Raw genomic sequence first — 15,799 nt, forward strand, 5'->3', positions numbered from 1 at the left:
GTGTCCGGACCCCAGACTTCACTGGCATACAGGAGGATTGGGGAGATGATGGAGTCAAAGATTTTCAGCCAGACCGTCACTGGTGGTTTGAGATGATAGAGTTTTCGTCTGATGGCATAGAAGGTTTTGCACGCCTTGTCTTTCAGAATCTCTATGGCTTGTTTAAAGCTTCCTGATTGGTTGATTTCTAGGCCCAGGTAAGTGTACCTGTCGGTCGCTGTGATTGTGGCGTTATTTAGTGTGAAGGTCGGGTGCCTGGGGGATTTTGAGTTTCTCTTCTGGAACACCATGATGTTGGTTTTCTTGGCATTGATGGGTAGTGCCCACGTGGAGCTGAATTTTTCTAGGATTTGCAGGTTGTCTATCTATCTATCTATCTATCTATCTCATATCTATCTATCTATCTATCTATCTATCTATCTATCTATCTATCTATCTATCTATCTATCTATCTATCTATCTATCTATCTATCTATCTATCTATCTATCCGGGCTTTCCAGGACTCCTGAAAAGCAAATCAGTTATTCAGCAATGCATTCCCCAGATCCTTTAGGCCCTATTCACACGACCGCGCTTGTAATCACAGTCCGCGATTGTGGGCACCGCCAGCGGCCCGCATTCTCGGCACAAGCTCCCATACCAGGTATGGGAGCACGGCCTGAAAAACGCAAAAGATAGGACATGTTCTATCTTTTACGGTACACTTTTACGGCCCGGACACCTTCCTGTAAATAAACGGGAAGGTATCCGTGGACAATAGAAGTAAATGGGTCCGTAATTACGGTCCACAATTACGGACGATTTTTGTGCATGGGGCCTTACTCCTGAAATCTAAGCAGATTTTACTTTACGTCTGGGGAAGCTGGGTGATAACTTCTTCGGGAGCTTTATTAGTGGCCATTTTGCTGGTCACCCAGCTTTTCCAAAAACAGGCCTGATAAAAAGGGGACATAAGATAGACATAGTAATAGTAATTTTTTTATAAATGCCAATCGTTCATTTTTAAATTGGTAGGTGAAATGCTTTTTCATTAAGGAATTCGTGATTACTCGGCACTTTCTTCAGGGAATATCTTCCTCGCTGGGAAAAGTGACACATGATTGAGACGTCTTTTTCCTTTTCCTTTTAATCTGTGTTTGTTTGGCACGGAAAAGATAAAAATGTATATTTAGACTAAAAGACGTTGTTTGCTAACAAACAGGTCACCGTGGCGAACAAAGGTCAGGCCTCAACCGTATGTTTACTACCACCCCCCACCACTTATCGTGGTGTATAAATAGACACAACCGTGCTCCTCATTAACTGTACAGAATTTACCCATAAACAGGAATTACCGACAAAAATAGTAACACCTCACTAAAATAGACGGGGCCATGTCTGTTATTATGGAGGTAGTAGACACCTGACCTGACCTAGTGAACTATTTCATTACAGGAATTCATGCGAGAGACCAAAAAGGAAAAAATTGCAAGAGGGACTTAAAGGGTATGTCCATTATATTACATTCTAAATATATCATACCGCCCAACTTTCAAGTAGCTCAAAGAGGAACAACCGATGCTTAAGTTTTCTCCTTTTAAGCCATACCTCTAATCCCGCCCATACACACACGGTTCAGCCCACACAGTAGCATGCGCCCATAGTGCCTCCCACACAGTAAAATTCCAAATAGCTGCCCCCATACAGTATAATGCTCCATAGCTGCCCCCATAAAATATAATGCCCCCACAGCTGCCTCATGCAGTATAATGCTCCTATAGATACACCCACACAGTATAAAGCCAACACAGATGCCCCCATGCAGTATAATGCCCAAACAAATCCCCCCATACAGCATAATGCCCTATAGTTGCCCCATACAGCATAATGCCCCCTTAGATGCCCCTATACAGTATAATGCCCCATAGCTGCCCCCATACAGTATAATACCCCCTTAGCTGCCCCTAGTGCCAGTGCCCACATATAAAGTGCCCATATGGATAATGCCACACCCCCTTAAAGATAGTGTCACCCCCCCCCATATAGATAGCGCCCCACACCCCCCCCCCCCCCCTTGTAGCCATTGGGACTCCCTCTAGGGGCACAATCCCCTGTCAGAGCATCGGCCATGTTGTGGCCGGGGATTCCGCACCAGGAGGGGCCCCTGACTTCACTGTCCATATGTAATCAGTTAAGTCAGGGATTCCCTCTATGGGCGGAATCCCTGGCCAGAGCGTCGGCAACGCTCTGGCAGGGGATTCCACTCCAGGGGGAGCTACTGACGTCGCTGTCCATATATGGACACTGAGACAGCCGGACACCGCCAGAAATCCGGGACCTTCCCGCTGAATCCGGGATGGTTGGGAGGTATGAAATATATATATATATATATATATATATATATAAATATATATATATATATATATATATATATATATATATATATATATATATATATAAAATCGACATAAAATAGCAACTTTTTAAATACATGACATTACTTTTCTTGTACTGATCCTGAGTTACATCCTGTAATATACTCCAGAGCTGCACTCACTATTCTGCTGGTGGAGTCACTTCGTACATACATTACGTATCCTGTACTGCTCCCAAGTTACATCCTGTATAAATACTCCAGAGCTGCACTCACTATTCTGCTGGTGGAGTTACTGTGTACATACAATACATTACTTATCCTGTACAGATCCTGAGTTATATCCTGTATTATACCCCAGAGCTGCACTCACTATTCTGCTGGTGGAGTCACTGTGTACATACATTACATTACTTATCCTGTACTGATCCTGAGTTACATCCTGTATTATACTCCAGAGCTGCAGTCACTATTCTGCTGGTGGAGTCACTGTGTACACACATTACTTATCCTGTACTGATCCGGAGTTACATCCTGTATTATACTCCAGAGCTGCACTCACTATTCTGCTGGTGGAGTCACTGTGTACATACATTACATTACTTATCCTGTACTGATCCGGAGTTACATCCTGCATTATACTCCAGAGCTGCACTCACTATTCTGCTGGCGGAGTTACTGTGTACATACATTACATTACTTATCCTGTACTGATCCTGAGTTACATCCTGCATTATACTCCAGAGCTGCACTCACTATTCTGCTGGTGGAGTCACTGTGTACATACATTACATTACTTATCCAGTACTGATCCTGAGTTACATCCTGCATTATACTCCAGAGCTGCACTCACTATTCTGCTGATGGAGTCACTGTGTACATACATTACATTACTTATCCTGTACTGATCCTGAGTTACATCCTGTATTATACACCAGAGCTGCACTCACTATTCTGCTGTTGGAGTCTCTGTGAACATACATTACATTACTTATCCTAAACTGATCCTGAGTTACATCCTGTATTATACTCCAGAGCTGCACTCACTATTCTGCTGGTGGCGTCAGTGTGTACATATATTACATTACTTATCCTGCACTGATCCTGAGTTACATCCTGTATTATACTCCAGAGCTGCACTCTCTATTCTGCTGGTGGAGTCACTGTGTACATACATTACATTACTTATCCTGTACTGATCCTGAGTTATATCCTGTATTATACTCCAGAGCTGCACTCACTATTCTGCTGGTGGAGTCACTGTCTACATACATTACATTACTTATCCTGTACTGATCCTGAGTTACATCCAGTATTATACTCCAGAGCTGCACTCACTATTCTGCTGGTGGAGTCACTGTGTACATACATGACGTTATTTATCCTGTACTGATCCTGAGTTACATCCTGTATTATACTCCAGAGCTGCACTCACTATTCTGCTGGTGGAGTCACTGTGTACATACATTACATTACTTATCCTGTACTGATCCTGAGTTACATCCTGTATTATACTCCAGTGCTGTACTCACTATTCTGCTGGTGCAGTCACTGTGTACATACATTACATTACTTATCCTGTACAGATCCTGAGTTACATCCAGTATTATACTCCAGAGCTTCACTCACTATTCTGCTGGTGGAGTCACTGTCTACATACATTACATTACTTATCCTGTACTGATAAGGGGTAAAGGAGGATGAGATTTATAGATTTACTACATGTGACACAACAATACAGTTTAGAGCCTTTTAGGAAATATTTTTTATAAAGTGGGCAACCACTGTTATTAAAATACGCAACTGTCATGTGGTCACTGCATGTTGATATTATTTTGGCACTGTATGGTGGCACTTACTTGGGCATTGTGTGGCACTGATACTTAGGCACTGTACAATATATTATTTTTGCAGTGTGTGTTGCTGGCGGCAGTGAATAGTATTGTTATTTAGGTAACTACATGAAGAGTCATTGGGCGACATGCGGCACTATATGGTGTTTTTCTATGGCCATTTGTACACTGTGTGTACACCATATGGGGAGTCCGGTTGTCCACAGAAGGCACCACCCAACATATGGCCGGTCCTGACGAACATGATGGATCTGCTATGGTCCATTTGGTAACGATGCTATTATCTAGAATGTGTCTGTAGGTTTCCTGATGGAAAAGAACTAACGGAAAGCGTGATCAGCGCCTAAGACACGCCCGATCCCGAAGAGGTTTGAATGCTGCAATGCACCATGGTCCTGAATTTCAGAATGCATCTTCTTTTTATGCCCCCAGCGATGATTGCGTCCATGTATTTGAGCGTTCTCTTTGAGTCCGCAGCCCTGCTTGCTGGGAATGTTTGTGTGTTTATGTGTTCACCGGCCTCATACAACGGATTTAGGGCATTCGGAATGAGCTGGAATGTCATACATTTCCTGCGGGGGCCCCACAGCATGGACTATTACATGCTTATTAGTCATATGACTTCTCTCGCATATTATAGACTCTCCAGCCTTAGGACGGGGCTTGGACATTTTCGATGATCCTTTGGAGCTGCCTTATAAAAAGAAAATTCTAAGTATTTTGCTATTGACCCTTGGAGGTCACGGTGACATTCGCCAGATGTGAAGCTCCGTAACCTGTAAATGATCTTATTCACGTGTTCGCCAGATTATTGCCAGAACAGTGTTGCAATACTTAGGAATAAGTAATGGTAGCCTTTAACCCTTGCATCTCTCTGCTATCTTTATAGAAATGTATAGTATTTACTGCAGGGAATACAATAGTAAAATAATGTATGAGCTGTGCTGTAAATGGTTGCACATAATATGTTATTAAAAGTCCTATCATCTCCCATGCAAGGGATATCAGATAAGCAGAAAGTGTGGAGCCCCATGCCTTATTTCTTTAGGAAGGATGGAAATGGAGAGCAATACTGCCATAATACTGCTCAGTAGTGTCTAAATAATACCGCCATGTAGTGCCAAATAACCATACACCATACAGTGTCTACATAATACTGGTCAGTAGTGTCTAAATAATACCACCACATAGTGTCAAATAACCATATACCATACAGCGTCTACATCATACTGCCCAGTAGTGTCTAAATAATACTGACATATAGTGTCAAATAACCATATACCATACAGTGTCTACATCATACTGCCCAGTAGTGTCTAAATAATACCACCATGTAGTGCCAATTAACCATATACCATACAGTGTCTACATAATACTGCCCAGTAGTGTCTAAATAATACCGCCATGTAGTGCCAAATAACCATACACCATACAGTGTCTACATAATACTGGTCAGTAGTGTCTAAATAATACCACCACATAGTGTCAAATAACCATATACCATACAGTGTCTACATAATACTGCTCAGTAGTGTCTAAATAATACCACCACATAGTGTCAAATAACCATACACCATACAGTGTCTACATCATACTGCCCAGTAGTGTCTAAATAATACTGACATATAGTGTCAAATAACCATATACCATACAGTGTCTACATAATACTGCTCAGTAGTGTCTAAATAATACCGCCATGTAGTGCCAAATAACCATACACCATACAGCGTCTACATCATACTGCCCAGTAGTGTCTAAATAATACCACCACATAGTGTCAAATAACCATATACCATACAGCGTCTACATCATACTGCCCAGTAGTGTCTAAATAATACTGACATATAGTGTCAAATAACCATATACCATACAGTGTCTACATCATACTGCCCAGTAGTGTCTAAATAATACCACCATGTAGTGCCAAATAACCATACACCATACAGTGTCTACATAATACTGCCCAGTAGTGTCTAAATAATACCGCCATGTAGTGCCAAATAACCATACACCATACAGTGTCTACATAATACTGGTCAGTAGTGTCTAAATAATACCACCACATAGTGTCAAATAACCATATACCATACAGTGTCTACATAATACTGCTCAGTAGTGTCTAAATAATACCACCACATAGTGTCAAATAACCATACACCATACAGTGTCTACATCATACTGCCCAGTAGTGTCTAAATAATACTGACATATAGTGTCAAATAACCATATACCATACAGTGTCTACATAATACTGCTCAGTAGTGTCTAAATAATACCGCCATGTAGTGCCAAATAACCATACACCATACAGTGTCTACATAATACTGGTCAGTAGTGTCTAAATAATACCACCACATAGTGTCAAATAACCATACACCATACAGTGTCTACATCATACTGCCCAGTAGTGTCTAAATAATACCACCACATAGTGTCAAATAACCATACACCATACAGTGTCTACATAATACTGCTCAGTAGTGTCTAAATAATACCACCACATAGTGTCAAATAACCATACACCATACAGTGTCTACATAATACTGCTCAGTAGTGTCTAAATAATACCACCACATAGTGTCAAATAACCATACACCATACAGTGTCTACATCATACTGCCCAGTAGTGTCTAAATAATACTGACATATAGTGTCAAATAACCATACACCATACAGTGTCTACATAATACTGCTCAGTAGTGTCTAAATAATACCACCACATAGTGTCAAATAACCATACACCATACAATGTCTACATAATACTGCTCAGTAGTGTCTAATTAATACCACCACATAGTGTCAAATAACCATACACCATACAGTGTCTACATAATACTGCTCAGTAGTGTCTAAATAATACCACCACATAGTGTCAAATAACCATACACCATACAGTGTCTACATAATACTGGTCAGTAGTGTCTAAATAATACCACCACATAGTGTCAAATAACCATATACCATACAGTGTCTACATAATACTGCTCAGTAGTGTCTAAATAATACCACCACATAGTGTCAAATAACCATACACCATACAGTGTCTACATCATACTGCCCAGTAGTGTCTAAATAATACTGACATATAGTGCCAAATAACCACACACCATACAGTGTCTACATCATACTGCCCAGTAGTGTGTAAATAATACCGCCATGTAGTGCCAAATAATAATAAATAATAATAATAATATACAGTACCTAAATAATACAGCAACCATCTTTATGACATAAGTTAAAACCATGGTGGGGCCCCTATATGATAAAGGTCCATTTGCCCTTGCCATAATCTAGCCATGTAGTTAAGAAAAAGGTATTACAGGATACTATAGCGCTAATGCCCACGTGGAAACTGTAACGCTGCTACACAGGTGGCTACTTTGGTGCTAATACCCAGGTGGATGCAATTGTGCTGGTTTGCAGATGGATAATATGGTGCTGATACCCAGGTAGATACTGTAATGCTGGTACCCAGGTGGATACTATCGCGCTGGCGGGGTGTGACACTAGGCAGTCATCTCTATTTTTCATGGGTAAGTTACTATTATGTAACCATATATGATAACTATATAAGTCATCTATACACCATTGTAGTTTACCAAATGTTATATACATTACATTTAAGGTTTTTATACTTTTATGTATCATTAATTGCTGCTATTTGGTGTCCACTACCACACTGTGCTTAGTCATCTCTGAATTTTATATTGACATATATGTGTTTTTATATTTTTGGATCTAATAAAAAAAATTATTTCTATAATTATTAGTGTCATAGTCTTTGTTTCGTTATAGGTTATTATTCTCTATTTTGTGCTAAATGACATTATTTGTTATTTTTGTCTATTATTAGGTATTTATATACCTCCCCCTACATATTGGTTACAAATATGGGATTGCTCTCGTTATGGTAGAGGGGGTCTTTTGGTTGATCTCTGCTTTAGGTTTACTACCGCGCTGGTACCCAGGTTAATGCTTATGTTGCTGGTACTCAGATACTATAGAAATGTGCCAGAAAAGCAGAAAAAAATACTAAAAAGTTTCTCTTAGGCCTGATTTACACGAGCGTGTGCGTTTTGCGTGCGCAAAAGGCACTTAACAGCTGCGTGTGTCATCAGTGTATGATGCGCGGCTGCGAGATTTTCTCGCAGCCGCCATCATTTTGACACTCCGTTTGGATGTTTGTAAACAGAAAAGCACGTGGTGCTTTTCTGTTTACATTCTGAGTTTGACAGCTGTTGCGCGAACCACGCAGTTCGCACGGAAGTGCTTCCGTGCGACCTGCATGGTTTTCACGCACCCATTGACTTCAATGGGTGCGTGATGCGCCAAAAACGCAGAAATATAGAACATGTCGTGAGTTTTACGCAGCGGACTCACGCTGCGCAAAACCCACGGACTGCCCCATAGACTTGTATAGGTCCGTGTGACCCGCATGAAAAGCACGCGCGTCGCACGCGCGTATATTACGCTCGTCTAAATGATGCCTAAAGGAAGTGTCTTAAAGAAGAAAAGTTGCGGTAAAAAAAACTGTCTTTTGCTTGTATCACTGAGTTTATGACTAAACAAACCAACAATAAATTACAACACAGAGTCTAATCTAAAATACAAGCAGTGATAATGACATGAGGGGGGTCCGGCTAATGTGCTGCTAAAATATAAGCTAGGCCTCCGGTTTTTAAAGGAACATCCCGGACAAATATGATATAGTGTCTTATACATAGTGCAGGGCCTGAGGGGAGGAGCATGACACAGGGATTCAAGGAGCACCAAAGAGAAAATACCTGTGTGTCATGCTCCGCCCCCTCAAGCCCTGCCCTAGGTATAGTTTGCCCAGAGTGTTCCTTTAAATTGTGTTAATTTAATTTAATGTACATATAGCAGATTTCAAATTCCAAATTTGGAGCCTGGATGGGGGGCAGTAATGCAGCTCTCAGTTAGCAGATGAAACTCAATCTATCCAGAATGTGCCCATGTGGCAAAAAGAGAGGGCCAATGTGGCAAAAAGAGAGGGCCAATGTGGCAAAAAGAGAGGGCAATGTGGCAAAAAGAGGGGGCCAATGTGTCCATGACGGCAGGGTATTGTGTGCCGCTGCAGCAGGCCCAAATGTCATTTTATTATGGGACCTCGCTCCGAGTACCACGCTACAGCTGTTGCTTCCATAATCACCTGCTGCAATCATACTTGCTATACAGACAGCTGCAAGGTAAGTTAATAGTTAGGGTTGGGATGAGGATTAGGCGAAGCTAGGTGCCCATCTAGGGCGCCACTGTGCCACACTGTGAGGGTGGGCAATTTTCCGATAACCGCTTCCATCAGTGATGATGGTGCTAATTGGTACAGGAGTTCTGGGGAGAAGTGAGCGTAATTGGCGGTTAACTCACCACTCCCCAGTTCTCCCAATGTCAGCGTCAGGACCCAGAGCGGTGGAGGTGCCCGGAGCGAGGAGAGGTGAGTATCTTTATCCTCTGGTCTATGATCTGAATGTAGGTGACTGAAGTCACCTTCTACAGGGGGCACCTTTTGGAACTTTCTACAAGGGGCACCTTGTGGCACTAGCTACATGGGGAACTGTGTGGCAATATCTACAGGGGGAACCTTGTGGCACTTTCTACAGAGGGCACTGTGTGTGGCACTATCTACAGGGGGCACAGTGTGTGTGTATGGTGCTTTGTTTGAATGGCGTACAGCGTGTGGCGCTTTATTTGTATTGGGCACAGTGTGCGTTTGTGTCTGTTTATTTGTATGGGGCAAAGCTTGTGACACTATTTTCAGGGGGCACAGCATGTAGCACACTTTTTAGCAGGCACTGTGTGTTTTGAGCTTTATTTTCATGGGCACAGCCTATTGCACTATTTTAATGGGGCACTGTGTGTGACACGATTGTATTCAGGGGGCACAGTGTGTGTGGGGGGCACAATTTGTCCAATCTAATCCCTTGTCCCGGCCCTGTATATAGCGGTCAGAAAGTTCTAAACGTACAGATTTAAATACTTGATTTAGTATCAAGAATGACCAATAAATAATTGTATGATATTGAGATTGATTCACCCAGAATCCTTTGCCAGACAGCCATGCTGATCCTACCTCCAGCAACCTATTAAATGACTCTTGCTTGCCTAGTATGATTGCTCTCGAGCGCAGATGTTTAACCTCTGCACCTCCAGCTGCATTGCCTTCTGCAATGTTTATAGAAACCCTAAACATCTGGCTATCAAAAAGGAAGACGTAAGCAATACCTGCTGCCAGTTCCTTGAGATATTGTAAATCAAATGACGTGGATAGTAGTCTATGCAAGCAGTAGCTGAGCTCATACAAATAAACGATGTCTAATATCGCATAACAGTGATGACACCAACAAATTGATTTAATATTTGGAAATGGGGGGAACTTTCCCTCCTCCCTAATACTGAGCTTCCTCCCGACTTCTGTAAAAATCTGCTGCACAGCGCCACCTGCTGCCTAACTATACTCACTGCACCAATGTCACATCTGGATTTCAATGCTAATAAATCTTTTTAATTTTATTCATATAAAATCTAGAGAGCCCCTTTAAGCAGCCATTATGTTTCTGTGAGGTCATCAGCAGATGATCGTATTGGACAACGACAGCGACAGCCTCTTTTAACATGGTCCTTCATGATCATCATTATTTTCTCATGTTCTTTATGAGCCCTGGCAGACGAAGAGCCTTGTGATCTATTGTTATCTGGAACCCGCCATCTGTCCATAAAGGAAATATGTTTCATCAAGCCATTAAATGCTTTAATTACGGAGCAGCAGAGCTGCCACCCTGATTCGGGTGTATTTTTACTTAATTACTCTGATACTGAAATAAATGAGTCTGGAATGAATTAATTGCTTCCTGGTGCCTACAGATTGTGACGTTAGATTACTCATGGTCTAGTATAAGGGAGGGAGATAAGTGGCTTACAGACATTTCGGACCATCCTATGGGTGAAACAGTCGCAGCGATTCTCACCTGACTCCCCCTCCCCAACGATTGAGATAACCCACAATTTTTACAGCAACCGCCGGGCAACCAGAAGTTTCCGTGGAGACGTAGCGCTTGTAACGAGCCGTCCACCTGTATGATCAGGATTGGTTTTCAGCCTCTGGATGTAATCAAGGATTGTTTCAATTCACTGACAGCAAGAAGAGTTCTTGAAAATTTATTGGAATTGTAATACAAAGTATATTAGAGAGTTGAAGAACTTTTCATTATTCGAATATCAAGCTTTATTTACATACAATCGGAAAATCCCTTTTATAAGGCAGGTCAGATAATACCCACTTCTGATTAGGGTTACCACTCGCCCGCTAAGTGACCAGCCTGCCCACTCGTTGATACCAGGAGGCTGGTGCGGGCACTACATCTTAACTGGCAAATTTATGTCTGCTCTTGCTCAGGGAGCTTTTCTTTCACCCTGATTGGTCCTACTTCTCTAGACCACTAAGGATGTCGACATTAACCTCTTACTGCCCTAGACCACCAGGGGTGTTGACATTAACCCCTTATTGCCCTAGAGGGATGCCTAAATGAACCCATATACTGCGCTAGACCCCCCAGGGATGTTGGCATTCTATCCTCTTCTTCCCTAGGCCACCAGGGATGCTCACATTATCGCTACACTGCCCTAGACCACCAGGGATGTTAATGGTAACCCTTTTAGTACACTAATCACACCCCCTTATTATATGGTTGGTATTTTTTGGTGGAAAAAGTGGCAACCCTACTTCTGATGGATACAATCAATACAATACATACCACAGCAGCTCCTATAGCGCCCATGAAGGGAGGAGGCCTAATTAAAGGGGTTGTCCACTACCCGACAACTGATGACCTATTCACCGGTTAGGTCATCAGTATATCATCGGTGCGGTTCTGACACCTGGACCCCGCACCGTTAAGCCAATCCGGCTGCCTCCAGGCACCGGATGTATATGCCAGAAGCAGTTGGCATTGGCCACGGAATAGCGGCCGAGCTGCAGAATAGGAGTAGAGCTGCAGTTCCGCAGCACGACCGCTATGTAATGTACGGAGCCAACTGCTTCCGGCTCCGTACGTCGCATAATGGGCCATAACATCCAATGCCCGCAGGCAACCGGGGCAGCTGAACGGAGCGGGGTCCAGGTGTTGGACACCACAGATCATATATTGGTGGATAGGTCATCAATTGTCCAATAGTGGACAACCCCTTGAAGGTTACCCCATCCTTTTCCCCCATAAGTAGTGGGGTTCCTCACAGCGACCTGAACATTAGTAATTAAGGGATAGAAGAAGGGGCCACAAGTGTCTTCTATTCAACACGGAATGAGTAAGAAGAGGGTGAACAAGCAGCAAGAAGGGCACCCATTTGGCTCTTGCTGTGAGGCCCACTATGTACACCTCTGCAAAATGCTGTTGTTTGCTTAGATTTGACGGGTGCCCGGGGGGGGGGGGGTGTCGATTGTTATTGCAATGGATCAAGTAGTAAGAATCATTACGTGTCCATCCACTTTGTCACTCGTCGGATTTAGATCTCATACAAGAAGGAGCAATTTTCTAGACAGGAAGACTCGCTTTTTACTCAAGGGTCCTCACTGCGGTCACTCTTTCCTTTTATTCCGTGGTTCTCCTCCCTGTACAAAAGACAATAGGTTTTCTTAAAGAATGCCGATGGGGCACCACTCCTGCTTCCTGCGCTGCTTTCCTATAAGACTGGGTGACATCTGACGCTGAGCTCTAAACTCAAAGTGACCTGCCCAGGGGAGAGTCATGTCACCCGGCCTATAGTATCATAATTCACTGCGGTAAAAATATCCGATGCTCAGCAATTGTCTACAGACGGCCATTATTATGGGATAACCTCGGCTCAAGCCACCAGCAGGGGGCAGAGCTGCAGGACAATTGCTAACTCTTATTTACTCCACTTTATATTGAGTCATTGTATTAAGATTAGTGACATAATAGGGAATTTATGCAGAAGCGGGAGTCTGTGTCGCTGAAATAAAGGCGGCAATGGACCAACGGCTCTGTAGCTGTTGCAAAACTTCAACTCCCAGCATGCCCCGGCAGTGCATTGTGGGAGCTCAGATGTTAGGTCACATGACTCCAAGATGGAACCAGCAGAATTTTTTTACTTTCACTTTGGGTGTGAATGGAGAAGAAAACCAACTATAGCTCAAAATCAACACATAATAAGTAAAGGAAAGTATTTGGAAAGTTATTCAACTTCTCATGTAGATTTTATCTGTGAAGTATTATTTAAATGTGGAATATTCTTTTAAATTTTCAAGTAAATTTGGCAACGGATGGAACAATTTGCTCTCAATCCAAGCAGCCCGATATGGAAATACGAGGGTAAGCGATAGCCTGGACACGCACTACACGCCTGTAGTTGTTAGCACAGTGTAAGTGAATGGAGCGGGCATAGGTGGTGATGTCACTTACCAACGTCTGCCTGCCTGCCTGCCTGCCTGCCCGCTCTCCTCTGAAGCCGGGAGCTACAAGAGGGGCAGTGGGGGGAATGGAGGAGGGTCAAGTAATTATTTTTTTAGGCCAGGGCTTCACGGCGACTTTGGCCGCGACACAGGTCAAACGATCAAAGAGCGCTGTGCCGCCCTGTGAATGCGGCCATGTTGCGACCCTCAGGACCGTGGCACGACAGTCGTAAAAAATTCAGGAGGTTCAGATTTCTTGCGACTGTTGTGTCGCAGTTTCAGTAACCTGCGGGTCGCAACGTGGCCACATTTACTTTTATTAACTGCGATGCAGGCAGCGATTTATGGTTGCGCAGCCTGTGTCGCGGGCAAAGTCGCCGTGTAGTCCTAGCTAAACGTTTATGCCCCACGACGGCCTAATATACCCCAGGAGGATATAGAAAGACTTGCTGAAACCTGTGTAACCAGTACATGTGGGAGTTTCCACTGGTCAGAAACAATGACCCAAGCCACGGCCACTTACAGTGACATCAAACCCGAGCCTGTGGCTGTAGTCCGACTGTGAGCCCTAGAGACACGCAGACACATTTATAATACACCGGCTATTGCAGTTTATATTTTGCACACGTCACTCATGTCACTATCTAAATACAAGCTTTGCCAAAGTTTATTCCCACAATGTCATGATCTGACACGTCCCTTTAAAGGTTTTTGTACAAGTATATCCACATTATGGTACAGATGTAGCAGAGCTGAATATTTTGTGTTGCTATTTCTTTTGTGCACCATGATAAGATGTTGCAGAAGGTTTTACCTCCTGTATGAAGGGCAGAACCACACTGCGATATCATGAAAGGCAAACTCAGCTCTGCTACATCTGTATTGATGGGAGTCATAAGTCAAAATCAATTAGACTTATTTACAAAATCTTGACGACCCTTCAACTCCATCTGCTCGACTGACAGCCCCCCCCCCAAGCAGTATTGCTTGGGGGACACATGAAGACAGAGGCGCATTCGATTTATTTAATTTTTAATATGTCTCGGGCGGCACAAATGGTCGTGTGCAGGAGGCGTAATAAAGACAATGTGAATTGGGCCTTGTGCCATCATGGCATTTGGCATTTGGCTTGCTGCTTACACCAAATGCATAAAAGTGGAAAGAGCCGTGAGCGGAAACTGTGAAATAAGGGCTTTGGTGGGTCTACAGAAGGGATGGGGAGGGGGAATCCTGCCGCCATGTGTGGCCGGGTGTAGCACTGATAGGGGCTTTGATTCTTTACCAGTAACTGAAATATCTGATCAGTGCCAAAGGGTTCGGGTGATAGACCTGGTATTCACGGGTGGTCCATGATCACAGATCTCAGATCTGATCTTCTCACATGCATCCATGACACACCAGAAGATCTTTTTTGACTGGATTTGCCCTTTAACCCCTTCTCGACAATTGACGTATCCATACGCCAAAGTCGGGTAGGGGAAGTATGGACACTTCAGAGTAACGAGCGCGATCGTTTAACTCGTTAAATGCCACGGTCAATAGCGACCACAGCATTTAAATCGTTAGAAAGAGGGGGGCGACACCCTCCTACAGCTCATCACGCCCCCTGCAATGCAATCGCGGGGTGGCGATGGTTGCTATGGATGCCTGGGGGCCTAATGAAGGCCCCCAGGTCCGCCATCTTTGTCACAATCAGGATATACTGCAATACATTAGTATTGCAATATATCGTGCAAATGATCTAACGATCGCTGGTTGAAGTCCCCTAGGGGGACCAACAAAAAAAGTAAAAATGAGTCAAATAAAGGGGTTTTTTTTATGTAAAAAAAATTAAAAGTTAAAAAAATAACCCTTTTCCCATTTTCCCCCTAGAGCATAGTAAAAAAATAAATACACATAATTGGTATCGCCGCGTCCGTAAAAGTCTGAACTATTACAATGTAGCATTATTTAACTCGCACGGTGAACGCCGTAAAAAAAAAATTGTAAACGCCAGAATCTCTATCTTTTGGTCACCTCATCTCCCACAAAAAATGAAATATGTTGTTTTAATTACACAACTCGTCCCGCAAAAATCAAGCCCTCATAGGACTATATCGACGGAAAAATAAAAAAAGTTATGGCTTTTGGAAGGTGGGGAGGAAAAAACGAAAATGAAAATCTGAAAA

Source organism: Rhinoderma darwinii, chromosome 6, assembly GCF_050947455.1.
Source record: "Rhinoderma darwinii isolate aRhiDar2 chromosome 6, aRhiDar2.hap1, whole genome shotgun sequence".
Taxonomy (NCBI): Eukaryota; Metazoa; Chordata; class Amphibia; order Anura; family Rhinodermatidae; genus Rhinoderma; species Rhinoderma darwinii.